The sequence below is a fragment of the Rhineura floridana genome, chromosome 1, assembly GCF_030035675.1.
Source record: "Rhineura floridana isolate rRhiFlo1 chromosome 1, rRhiFlo1.hap2, whole genome shotgun sequence".
Lineage (NCBI taxonomy): Eukaryota > Metazoa > Chordata > Lepidosauria > Squamata > Rhineuridae > Rhineura > Rhineura floridana.
Genome location: NC_084480.1, coordinates 8,488,344 through 8,502,202, shown reverse-complemented (window position 1 = coordinate 8,502,202; position 13,859 = coordinate 8,488,344).

Below are 13,859 nucleotides of genomic sequence, written 5' to 3'. Positions count from 1 at the left end.
CACTACAGGAAGAAGCTCTTCATCACCAGCACAGAAGTCCATGCATCAGTCGGTCTGGTGCTTCTTATAGTGGCAATGAAAGCTGCCTTTTCAGAAGGCAATGAAGAGTAACGGAATGAAGCCTTTTTAGGTGTGAACAAAAATATGTAGACTTTACATGGAAAGAATTCTGCCTTGCACTGAGCCAGGCCATTGGTCTACCAAGCTCAGTAATGTCAACACTGACTTGCAGCAGCTCTGCAGAGTTTCACGCAGAGTTCGGTCTCAGACCAAGCCCAAGATGCCAGAGTTTGAAACTGGGACCTTTTGCATGCAAAACATGTGCTCTCCCACTGAGCTGTGGCCCTTCCCCCTCGTTTTGTTTTCCTTAATGCCTGACCATCTTCATCACCCATTTATTCTTCTCTGAAAGTGCTCCTTCTCTGACACTCTCCTTGCAGTCCCATCACCTCGACAAGCGTGGCTTTGGGAAGATGCATCTGCTAAGCTGATCAAGTCATCCCCAAAAGCCCATCAGCATAATAGTAGTGTAAACAGCCCTCACCAACCAGCTTGAAATCCCTTCTCTAGTTCTTTATGTAACTACTATTGCCAAGGGTCCTTGCACCCAATTCAATCCACCTTTTATCTCACAGAATGGATTAAATATTGGGTGATACATAAACACAGTTTTAGGTAACTTAATTGGGGGGCATGGGAGCTTGATTTTTCAGGCCATTATTGTTTTTTTTTTCTTTTTCTTTTTCCTTTTCCTTATGTGAATAAATTACATGTACATCTCTTGACAGGAGGCAATCAAGTGTAACAGCTGTTGATCACTCATTATTGTGCTTTATGTGACTGAGAAAAGTTACACTAGGCTTACTTAGCATTCTCTAATGCTGGAGTAGCCAACGTGGTTCCCTGCAGATATTTTGCACTACAACTCCATCATCCCCCTAGCCAGCGTGGGCAATTGTTCGGGATGATGGCAGTTGTAGCCAGTAACATCTGGAGGACACCATGTTGGCAAGCTGATAGATTTTTCAAAGAGCATATTAGTTTTTCAGGAGTCTGGGAAGGAAAAGGCTTGACTTGGATTCCTTGCTGATAGAATCGCAGAGATGGAAGGTACATCAAAGGTCATCTAGTCCAACTCCTGTTGATGCGGACCCAGCCCCCATCGATGCAGGAAACCCACTAATATAACCTTCCTGATAGATGGCTCTCCAGTATCTTTAATGAAGGAGAATCCACCACCTTCAGAAGCAGACTGTCAAGAAGGTTGTACTAGCAAGAAGTTAATATTTAATCTAAATCTTTTTTTTAATGTAATTTTAACCCACAGGTTCAGGCCCTGCACTCTGGAGCAACAAAAAATAAATAAATTGGGTCCATTTGGCTGCATTAAGCCAGGGATAGCCAACGTAGTGATCTCCAGATATTGCTGGACTACATCTCCCATCATCCCTGCCAGAGCTACAATTCCTAGAGTTCTCTGGGAAGAGGGACTGACTGTTAAACCTCTCTGGCCATTGGAGCTCTGTCAGGGGAATAGGAGTCACCTAACAACTCTGAACACCCTTCACAAACCACACTTCCCAGGATTCTTTGAGGGAAGCCATGACTGTTTGAAGTGGAATAATAGTGGAATAAATGTACAATGTGAATATGGCCATGGAGACAGTGCTGTTGTGGTAAGCCCCACTTGTGGGCTTCTTATGGGCATCTGGTTGGCCTGATCCAGCAAAGCTCTTTCTATGTTCCTGGACAGTGCCATTTCACAGCCTATCCACAGAATGATGGGGCAGCTGCTTTTTACATAACAATGAATGTTGACGTTTGTATCACTCACCATTTGTGGCACTCATCTGATGTCCACCAAAAGGACACTGAGCAGGAATGCTTCACCTAGGTCATACTTCTTGACTACTTCTGCGTGCAGTTTGTTTGGCTGACCTTTTGGTTTGGAGGAAAACCTTCCTCCAGAAAGAGAAATGTGTGCTACGTGCGGAGGGATATTTGATGGAGGAAATCTACAAATCACACTAAGTTTGCGTAATCCATCGCTCGAGTGAAAAACAAGCTGCTCCTCGATTGTCCATACTTCCTCGCTCACCTGCTCAGTGCTTGCTCTGTCTCTGGAACATCAACCCTGAAAAAATATTTCAGTGAATTCCACCCTACTGAAAACCAGTAAGAATCATAAAATTTGATGTGATGAAAGATATAAACAAATGCAGTGGTGGCTTATTTTATTTTATTATTTTACCACCACCACCGCCCGCCCTTTTCAGTCCTGCTTTGTCCTCTAGAGATGCCAAGCCTGCTCGTTCTGGATGGGCTCCATTAACTGTTGCCAACAGATTTTTCTCTGATGAATCTTCAAGTACTTGGAGTCAGGCTGGGCAGGCAAAGCGTCCATCTGTACTGTCCCTGATGGATTGAGTGAGACTTGGAAGCCATTCACAACACTAGAGCAGGATTAAGCAGGGGAGGAAGGGAGGGGGGAAAGAAAACCAATCGCGCCTTAGAAAATATGCTGATTTCTAATTTTCCTTTTCTCCTCTGAACATAGACTGCAGAATTTCTGCAGCTGTCTTAACAAACAGAACAAAGGCCCCAAAAGAAGGTACAACAGAGACAGCGCTTAGGGGTATGTTTTTCAACACACACATGGGAGATTTCATCAACCAAATATTCATTGATGTCAGAAGGATAGCCATGCAAACAGAAAAAAAAATGTGCATGCTGCTTTGAATAGATGCTCCCCAAATGTCATACCTGCTGGATTTGGGACACTGCAGCCCCAGGATCCAGTTATCTGTCTGTTTAATCAGAGGCATGTTGCTGGAATAAGGATCTGACAATGGCACCTTTCTGGGTATAATGACTCTATCCCACAGCTCAAGCATGATTGCAATGAAGATACGTAACTAGTCATTGCTTCTCATAAGTCTGAATCTATATTCTCTTTCAACAGCCAGAACAAAACTTGTAGATGCTCAAAGTTTTTTTGTGGGTGCATTGATTAACGTGGACTTACCAGAGTTTTTTATCAAATCTGGTGTACCGTCCACCCTGCTGCCCGGCAGCTTCTCTACCAAGCTGGTGGAGGCCATTTCGGCTGTGGTATTGGAGGAGCCCAGAATGATAGTCCTGGGTGGTTTCAATGTCCATGCTGAGGCTGCCTCTAGTGTTGCAGCTCAGGACTTCATGGCCTCCATGACGACCATGGGGCCATCTCAAGTTGTCACCAGCCTGACACTTAGGGCAGGGCACACCCTCACGGAGAGGCCATGCAAGCTCTGGACCAGTGCCTGGACTTGGTGGTGGGCTGGATGAGGGCCAATAAACTGACTTTCAGTCCTAGCAAGATGGAGATGCTGTGGGTTGGTGGTTCCCGCATTCAAATAATTGGTCAGTTGCCTGCTTTGGATAAGGTCATACTCCCTCTCAAAGAGCAGGTCCGTAGTCTGAGGGTGCTCCTGGATCCATCTTTGTCGCTAGAGGCCCAGGTGACCTCTGTGGCTAGGAGTGCCTTTCACCATCTTTGGATGGTAAGACAGCTGCAGCTGTTTCTGGACAGGGATAGCCTGACCACTGTTGTGGATGCACTGGTAACCTCCAGGTTGGATTACTATAATGTGCTGTATGTGGGGCTACCCTTGAAGTTGGTCCAGAAGCTGCGGCTGGTACAAAATGTGGCAGCGAGACTTCTCACTGGGGCAGGTTATCACCAACATGCCACTCTGCTACTGAAAGAATTGCACTGGCTACCTATTAGCTACCAGGCTATGTTCAAGGTGCTGGTTTTGGTGTGCAAAGCCCTATACAGCTTGGGACCAGGATACCTTAAAGACTGTCTTATCTCTTATATACCCAGTTGATCACTGCACTGTGCAGGTGAGGGTGTCCTGCAGATACCATCTTATCAGGAGGTCTGTTCCACACAACATAGCAAACAGACTTTTAGTGTTGTGGCACTGACACTTCAGAATTCCCTCCCCTTAAATATTAGACAGGAGCCATCTGTGTTATCTTTTCGGTGCCTACTAAAGACCTTCTTCTTTCAACAAGCCTTTTAAGTAGAGACCTTATCCCAGTCTGCATCTGTGTTGGAATTGTTTTTTAATATCTTTTTAAACCTTTTTTAATGTTTTTAAAGCTTTTAAAAATGTTTTATAAGATGTTTTGTTTCAATATGTTTTTAATGGTTGTTGTCTTTTAATATATTTTAAAGTCTGGTTTTATGATGTTTTAAAGTGTTTTTAGCGCTTTTGTTTGCCTCCCTGGGCTCCTACTGGGAGAAAGGGCAGGATATTAAATAAATAAATAAATAAATAAATAAATAAATAAATGTTCTTTTTATCTCATATGAGTGTCTAGATGTTCCTGAGTGCACATATGTTTTTTTGGTAGGGTCCCCTGCCCTGGGTGCAGGATGGATTTTCCAACCATTTTCGCACACACTTCCAAGGCCACAGGATCAATGCATGGTACGCTTGCATCAGCAACAGTAACGTTCTCTTGCCAAACTAATTTAAACTGAGATCAAAGGGTGACTTTGTGATGTCATCTTGTAACGGAACCTAACGGAAAGGAGGTGGGAAACCTTGTCCAAATCAGAGCAGCGCCAGAGCTGCAGCAGAGAAGGAAAACATGTAGCAACATGCACATTTTCAGGCTTGTTTAAAGGAGGGACATGTGCTGCCTTTGAGTGAAAATTCAGCCCAGCTCTGTGCTAAATGAGCATCAGTTATAATATATTTATTGACAGTTATATAATAGTGTTATGCCTTTTCCCCCAGCATGGGATAAAGGTGAAAGACAAAACGCAACATGTCATCTTGCTCAGAGGATTAGTGGGAGCAGCAGGCCAGGCAACTTCATGTAGCTGTTCATTGATCCTTGGCCTGCAGCCTGCTACAGTAGGCTCAGCGGTGTCAAGAAAACAGTTTCTTGGCTCGAGAAAATGGTTTCTTACTAAAGACCTATGGATAAGATCTTGTTGCTGGCAAGAAGTTTGTTCTCGTCAAAAAGAAGTGATCTCACGCTGGAGACACCTGTGTTAAGTGGGGAGAATGGTGCTTCAGGGTCAGAGCTGAGACCTGCTAAATGGAACCGTTGGATAGCTGTGTACTGCCTTTGATTCCAACTTATGGTGACCCTATGAATAGGGTTTTCATGAGTCTGAGAAGCAGTGACGGGCCCAAGGTCACCCAGTGGGCGTCATGGCTATGTGGGGATTCGATCCTTGGTCTCCCAGGTCGTAGTCCAACACCTTAACCACTACTCCACACTGGCTCTTAGCTCTTGCTTTATTTGGAATTCCAGGGACATCCGATTTTAAGGTTGGAGAGTGTCTCTAAGGTTGGGCTGTGACTGGAGGACAGAAGGGGTGGTGGCACCTTGTAGAGTTGGTTTTATAACATGATAAGTTGGCAACTGCTATATGTCCACAAGAACTGGTTCTTAGGGTTTGGGGACTCAGTGAACTTGACAGGCGGGATGGGGCAGTGGGGCTCACCTGACCTCCCATCACCAGTGCTGCTGCGGGTTACCAGGAGGGGGAGGGGAGAGGCAGTGGCAAGTCTAGTGCAGTGCAGACACACCAGTGGTAGCTCATCCAGCTGCTGAGTATTGTGGATGGAGATATGTGACAGTGGACAGCAAGGTATTTGCACAGCGGTTTCTAAACAAGAAGCACCTAGAGTATGAAGACTTTAGATCAGTGGCGGCAGGTGGCTCTATGTCAGTGGGGTAGTCGAATCCGACCAGGTTTTAGTCCAGACCAACAAGGAGATGTCCAAGGTGCTTTAGCATGGCTGCATCTGTAACTTTAAAAGCCCATTACCATTCTTAACTTGCCCCCATGCTGGTTTGGGGAGGAGATATAATTGGGACCCTTCCCTAAGTGTGAAAAAATGTTACTACATCACTCCATGGCTAGGCACCTTTTTTTTTCAGGCCAAGGAGTGCACTCCCTTGTGGGCAACCTTCCCGGGGCTGCATGACTGTAGTGGGTGGGGCCTGGGGCAAAACCGTCATGGCCAGTGGGCTGGACAATAAGGGGTGGCTCTTGCCTTGTGTACAGTAGGCTACAGCCACACAAAAGCCAGAGCCCTCCACATGCGTGTGTGTGCACACAAACGCGCGCACACACAAACACCACTCACAGAGAGTACAAAGCAGAGCTGGGGAGAGGCATAGCCTACAGTCCCAAGGACTGGGCAGAGAGGCCAGAAGGGTGCATTTGGCCCCTGGGCATGAGATTTCCCACCCCTGTTTTGCAGTCACTGAATGCTGGATGGGTTAAGTATAGCATTTTTTGATGGCCAACTCTGACATCCCTCCCCTCCTCCCCCAACTCCCCTTCCATATTTATGTTTCCAGTCCTGGTTTTTTTTGCATCCAGGTCACTGTGGTCAACTTTTTAAAATCTACCCATCTGAGATAATGAAATGAAATGAAAGCAGGAGCAAATCAAGAGCCCCTAATTGACCTGGGGCCCTTTCCTCCCTGATCATCTTCCTTTGGCATTTCATTACCCTTGAAATGAAAACAAAGGACAAAGTGAACGAGGGCTCTGCTATATGATGAGATTGCATAAAGAGATCTGAGGGAAGGAACATCTTGGTTTCCAAAATATTTATTGGACTCAGCTTTAAGCTCTAAGGATACCAAGAGGAGTCTTCAGCTACCACAGCTTTAACAGACAACAATGGAAATGAGTTGGCTCAACAGCCTGTTGAAGTGCCTTCTTTCAAGAATTTCCCCTGAAGTGTTTCATCTGCCCAAGTTTGAAAATGGACCTTGGTAAATATTTTTTTTCGATAGATGAAATGCAAATACGACCCAAAATGTCTACCCTGCATGCTGTTACTTTGTGAAGTGGTGATGAAAGGGTGCGTCACAGTGGGGCTTGGCATCCAGAACTTCAGATGATCAGTCTGGAAAAGCACTCTAAATATTTGTCCAAATTATCCCTGTCATTTGGGTAGGATACGTTGGAAGAAATGGCTTTGTTGATCAAACAGAGAGTTCTGTTTTTGCTTCTTAAAAAGCCTGGGATTGTAAAACCAGCCTGTATTTGTATTACAAATGTTGCTTCCTGTTGGTCAGACTAGAAAAGAAACATACTCAGTAGGGGGTTAATTGCCATTCTCTGTTCTGATTTGCTTTTAAGATCTCATTTTAGGAAGTTTTTTGTGATTGTGGTATCAGTGGGTGTTTCTGGGCAGGTGATTATTATGGGACAGGTGTCCCTCATGTGTGTAAATGTTTTGCATCCATACAATCTTGTTGGTGTCAAAACGCCAGCCTGTATCCATCCCACCCCACCCACATTTAATCCAGATTTTTCCCTTTCCAGGAAAAATCAGATTAAAAAAAATATTATTAATGATTTTTTAAATTGCAGTTACATGGAGGGGGAGGAAAAAGGGGTGAAGCCTGTCAGCTCACACTAACCAAACATTTAAACATCGATACATCCTTTTAGTTTATGCACATAGATCAATATATGCCATCCAAATGTCCAAATGTGTATCCAGACAAAGTTGGTGTTTATAGAAAGTACACTCAAATGTAGCAAGGGTGTTTACGTCATTGCATAATAGTTGGTGGGTCTCTGTCCTTCCAGGCTTGAAGTATGAGTCTTCTAGTGTCCATTAGTGCATGTAAAGTCCATTCTTGTTTAATACCTTTTACCAGTGACCCATTCATGATATCTGAATTACCTGTTTATAGTATTAAGTCTGTGTTTGGAAGCAGTCAGTGTCATTCCATAAAAGCAATATCCCTCCAGCATAAAGTCTAAGAGGTCATACTAATCTGAGTAAGATTTTGGAGCTGCTGCACCTCCCAAATCTGAGAGGCGATAGGACATTCAGAGCAGGATCCTATGCATGTTTACCTGGAAGGAAGTTCCATTGAATACAGTTGAAGCTTCCTCCCAGTAAAGTGGTCAGAAACACACTTTCTAGAAATAATTCATGGGGAAATATGTACAGGAGTACACTGCATTGCTTATGATTGGCTTTGCCTGCAATCCAATGCACACTTACTCAGAAGTAAATTTCATCAAAGTCAGTGGGTCTTCCTTCTTAGTAGAAACGTATAGGATAGAGCAGTTAATCTGTGGTTTTAATGTTGCACTCATTATTATTTATGATTTATTTCTTTTCTGTAAGTGTGTACTCACTGAACAGAAGAGTAAGGCAGAAACAGTCAATCATAATATAGAATATTTTTTTTAAAAAAATCATTCTTGAAAAGCAGTTTAACTCAAAAAGAGCTGAAGGCAGCTTGCAACACATAGAACACTGAATATATATACACTTAAAACTATCACCCCAATTCATACAGTTACAGAGCAATCAAAATCCAAGATCCACCATGATGAGAAAGTTTGTTTTCTTTGAGTCTTGGGCGTTCTGGGGGTGTGGCAGGGGTAGGACAAGGCAAGGATAGACTTACATCTATTCCAAACCTCTTTCAGCTTGGTCATGTGACCTAGCAAGCTACTGGAACTTTGCCAGTACAACGGATGGTGTAGGTCAAATTCTCCCAAATTCTTCCTGAAGGGAATTTGGAATGGGGTAATTTATACTAGCAGAATGTATGCTGGCAGAATTTATACAGGCTTTCTATCATTAGGATTGCTGTGTTAGTGATTCTAAAGTTTAGATTCAAAACCAGGGTAGGAGAATCCTTGTCATGGTCCTACAGATATTGTTGGACTCCAAGTCCCATCAACCCCAGACAACATGGTCATTGAGAGATTTAGTCCAGCAACATCTCCCTAGCCCTGATGTAAACAAAACAACCAGAACCTTTGTGGGGAAAATACCCATGGATAAGCTAGCTTTGAATTGGTCTTCCCTTTACATCAATCTTCCAGAAGTACATCTGGGGTATAAAAGGAGCAAGATCTGCTGATTCCATACCAACCAAGTGACCAGGGCTTGCCTTAATCGCTTTTGGTGCACCGGGCCATTTTATTCTCAGTGATTTCCTCTCCTCGCATCTTTGTAATGTTTCAGAGGAGTTGTGCATTCCAAATGTAATCTAGGGTTCTTGGAGATCTGTAACTTCTCATTATCCAAATTAATGAGACCTTCAGCACCCATTAATAAACATTAGGCATATGGAAGACATTTTTTTGAAGAATTCATCCATCCAAAGCTGCAGACAGAAGCCAACACCATGAGCTTGCAAGGGTTTTAGTACCTACAAATTTTTATTTTTTTATATTTGGTGTGGGGAGGAAGGTGTTTCATCAGTGTCACTGGGACTCTCTTCACTCCCCTTGAAATTCACACAGGTGTCCCACTTGAGCATAAACTTGAAAGTTTATCTTTGACTTTTCTTCAGACAAAATGTGTTAGGGACTCTATTCTTCAGAATGTTGATTGGTGGGCTCTCTTGCTCCTGTTATTCCTATTCCATCCTATTATCCTCAGTGCAAGCATTCCCTTCTTCCCACCGACATCCCCTCCCCCCTCCCCAGCCTGAATCATCCTAGTGCCTGAGACCTGTGCAATATTGTTTCCTACATAATGAAACCTAGAGTGACATTAATACATGCATAATTTTATGGTGGGAGAAATGGGCCCAGCTGATTGTTTCTACCTGCTGTGACTTGATGATAGACATTGGGATGTCTCCATCTATGTAATGAAATTTCACCTCCTTAATGGTACAGATGATCAAATATTCCACTGAGATTGTCTTGAGAAGGGGAAAAAAACATTATTTATGGGAATGTCAGCCCATGGGGGGGGGGAAGGAAATTAACGGTCTGCAAAGATAGAAGTCTTGTCAAAACCGGCTGGATTCTGCACAGTCATGTTCCTGCATTCCTCCATGAAATAGAGGAGACTGGAATCCAAACGAATGTACCATACCTGAAGCTAATTCCCTCCCTTAAGCAGCTCTCTCCTTTCTCCCATGTTGCCTCAAATGCCTAGAACTCCCAACCAGAACACATACCTAGGGCACACCAGCCATTGAAGTCACATTTAACACACATGGCTTCCCTCAAAGAATCATGGGAACCAACGAATGCTGGTGGCTCCAATTTATTTATTTATTACTTATTTATGATATTTATTAGTCGCTTTCCCCCCAAAATGAAACGCAAAGCGTCTTACAAAAAAACCTCTCAAAAACATACAGAATGAAGATCAAAGTACAAGAAACACGTAAAATACAAAGCTCAATACAATGAAAAGACCAACACGATACAAATCACAGCACACAATATTATTTATTGATTTCATTATACTTGTATGCCGCCCCATAGCCGAAGCTCTCTGGGCGGTTTACAGTAACTAAAAACATTAAAACAAATACAATTTAAAACAGCTCTTATAAAAACAATTTAAAACACAATTAAAAAATTTAAACGGTATAAAACACATGCTAAAATGCCTGGGAGAAGAGGAAAGTCTTGACCTGGCGCCGAAAAGATAACAGTGTTGGTGCCAGGCGCACCTCATCATAAGAATCATTCCATAATTTGGGGGCCACCACTGAGAAGGCCCTCTCCCTTGTTGCCATCCTCCGAGCTTCCCTCGGAGTAGGCACCCGGAGGAGGGCCTTTGATCTTGAACGTAGTGTATGGGTGGGTTTGTATCTGGAGAGGCGTTCCATCAGGTATTGTGGTCCCAAGCTGTGTAAGGCTTTATAGATCAAAACCAGCACCTTGAATCGAGCTTGGAAACATACAGGCAGCCAGTGCAAGTGGGCCAGAATCTGTTTTATATGTTCGGACTGTCTGGTCCCTGTTACCAATCTGGCCACTGCATTTTGCACAAGCTGCAGTTTCCGAACTGTCTTCAAAGGCAGCCCCATGTAGAGTGCATTGCAGTAATCTAACTTGGAGGTTACCAGAACATGGACAACTGAAGCCAGGTTATCCCTGTCTGGATAGGGATATAGTTGGGCCACCAACCAAAGTTGGTAGAAGGCACTCCGTGCCACCGAGGCTACCTGAGCCTCAAGTGACAGAGATGATTCTAGGAGAATCCCCAAGCTACGAACCTGCTCTTTCAGGGGGAGTACAACCCCATCCAGGACAGGTTGGACATCCACCATCTGGTCAGAAGAACCACCCACTAGCAGCATCTCAGTCTTGTCTGGATTGAGCCTCAGTTTATTAGCCCTCATCCAGTCCATTGTTGCAGCCAGGCACCGGTTCAGCATATTGACAGCCTCACCTGAAGAGGATGAAAAGGAGAAATAGAGCTGTGTGTCATCAGCATACTGATGGCAACACACTCCAGAGCTCTGGATGACTGCACCCAATGGTTTCATGTAGATGTTGAACAGCATGGGGAGCAGAACTGACCCCTGCGGAACCCCATACTGGAGAGTCCAGGGTGCCGAGCAATGTTCCCCAAGCACCACCTTATGGAGGCAACCTGCCAAGTAGGAGCGGAACCACCGTAATGCAGTACTTCCCACTCCCAACTCAGCCAGTCTCCCCAGAAGGATACCATGGTCGATGGTATCGAAACCCGCTGAGAGATCAAGGAGAATCAACAGAGTCACACTCCTCCTGTCTCTCTCCTGACAAAGGTCATCATACAGGGCGACCAAGGCTGTTTCTGTGCCAAAACCAGGCCTGAAACCCGACTGAAATGGATCCAGATAATCGGTCTCATCCAATAGTGTATGGAGCTGGCCCGCAACCACTCGTTCAAGGACTTTGCCCAGGAATGGAACATTTGCTACCGGCCTATAGTTATTAAGATTTTCTGGGTCCAGGGAGGGTCTCTTCAGGAGTGGTCTCACTACTGCCTCTTTCAGGCAGCCAGGACCACCCCCTCTCGCAGAGAGGCATTAATCACTTCCCTGGCCCAGCCGGCTGTTCCATCCCTGCTAGCTTTTATTAGCCAAGAAGGGCAAGGATCCAGCACAGAAGTGGTTGCATGAACCTGTGCAAGCACCTTGTCAACGTTCTCAAGCTGCACCAACTGAAACTCATCCAAGAAATTGGGACAAGGTTGTGCTCTGGATACCTCGCTTGATTCACCTGCTATAACACTGGAGTCTAAGTCCTGGCGGATGCTAAGGATTTTATCCTGGAAATGCCTAGCAAATTCATTACAGCGGGCCTCAGATGGTTCTACCTTGTCCCTGAGGCCAGAGTGTAATAGCCCCTGGACAATTCTGAAGAGCTCCGCTCTGAAAATACAAGTTTTCAGCAATAGAGGGAGAGTGTTGGTTTTAAGTCTTACAGTAAGTGAAAAGGGCTCTAGCTGGGAAGCGCAGGGTGTGCTGTCCCTAGGATCGCAGAATTATAAATACTAAATTGGCCCCCCAGAGTCTTCCTGTCTGGGAAAAGGGGTGTAGGAAATGAAGGCAGCTCTGCAGGATAATCTGAAATGCATAGTGGGTCAGAATTGCAAAGCAGGGATGCCAGGAAGGGAGTAAGAAGGCTATCCTTAACCTCTCCTAATTCTAACAGAAGAGGTTGCCATCTCGTGAATCTCCCACATGATCTCAGTGGAAGTGGGGCAGTGAATCTGCTGCGGGTTTTAGTCCAAACTCTGGAAATAAGTATCAGCACACTGGAGAGCTCCTTGAACATCCAGACTAAAACCTGCCCCACTGACATTGGAGCCATCACTTTCCCCTGAGAACTGTAGTTTGTGAAGGGAGCTGGGGATTGTACCTCTGTGTGGGATAAGCTACAGTCCCCAAAACTCCTTGGGGGAAGCCATGTGCTTTAAATGTGTGACATCAGCTGATATCATAGGGTAGAGGATGTGGCTTGGCCAAAACAGCTGGGCCAAAACAGCCTAGAGGGTCATTTTAGAACCACGGATCATTTGTTCCCCATGCCTGAATTAACCTTCATTCCTTCAAAAAAGTGGTGCCTTCAAAAACATGAGGGTGATAAATGGTCAAACAGAATCAAGTCACCAAAATAATAAAGCCTGAAGAACAAACAAAACAAGGGCAAATGAATTGGTTTCACCAAGAATGTGATAACACAGGAACATAGGAAAGTGCCTTATACCAAGTCAGACCATTGGACCATTTACCTCAGCATTGTTTACCCTGACTGGCAGTGGCTCTCTGGGGTTTCAGGCAGGGGACATTCCGAACTCTAATTGGAGATGCCAGGGATTGAACATGGGACCTTCTGCATGCAAAGCAGAAGGGGAGGCCCTTCCCCATAACAGTACCCCTATGTGTTTTGAGCATAAGTGCTCTTAGCTAGGAGAATGGCTACAAAATAAGAATTAAAATAGTAAAGGTGATTCATTCATTGCATTTATCTGTCCCCTCAAGACAGCAGACATGGTTCTTCCTGCTCTGCCATTTTATCCTCACAACAACTCTGTGAAGTATGTTAAGCTAAGAGAGGGCAACTAGCCCCTGGTCATCCAGTGAGCTCCGTGGCTGAGCTTGTTCGAGGCTGGCCACCAACTTGGATGGTTTTAACACAGAATTAGACAAATTAATGGAGAATAAGACTATAAGTGGCTAGTAGCCACAATGGCTATGTTCTACCTCTGCTGTCAGAGCAAGCATTCCTTTGAATACTAGTTGCTTGGAATCACATAAGAACGTAAGAAGAGCCTGCTGGATCAAGCCCATTTAGTCCAGCATTCCATTCTCACCATGAACCAGCGAATGCCTATGGGAAGCTTGCAAGCAGGACCAAAATACAGCAGCACTCTCCCCTCCAGTGGTTTCTGGCAGCTGGTATTCAGAAACATGCTACCTTCAACCATGGAGGCAGACCTTATCCATCAGGATTAGTAGCAATTGCAGCCTTATCCTCCATGAATCACAAGAGAGGAGATTGTCATAGAACTCAGGCCCTGCTTGTGGGCTTCCCAGAGGCATCTGACTGGCCA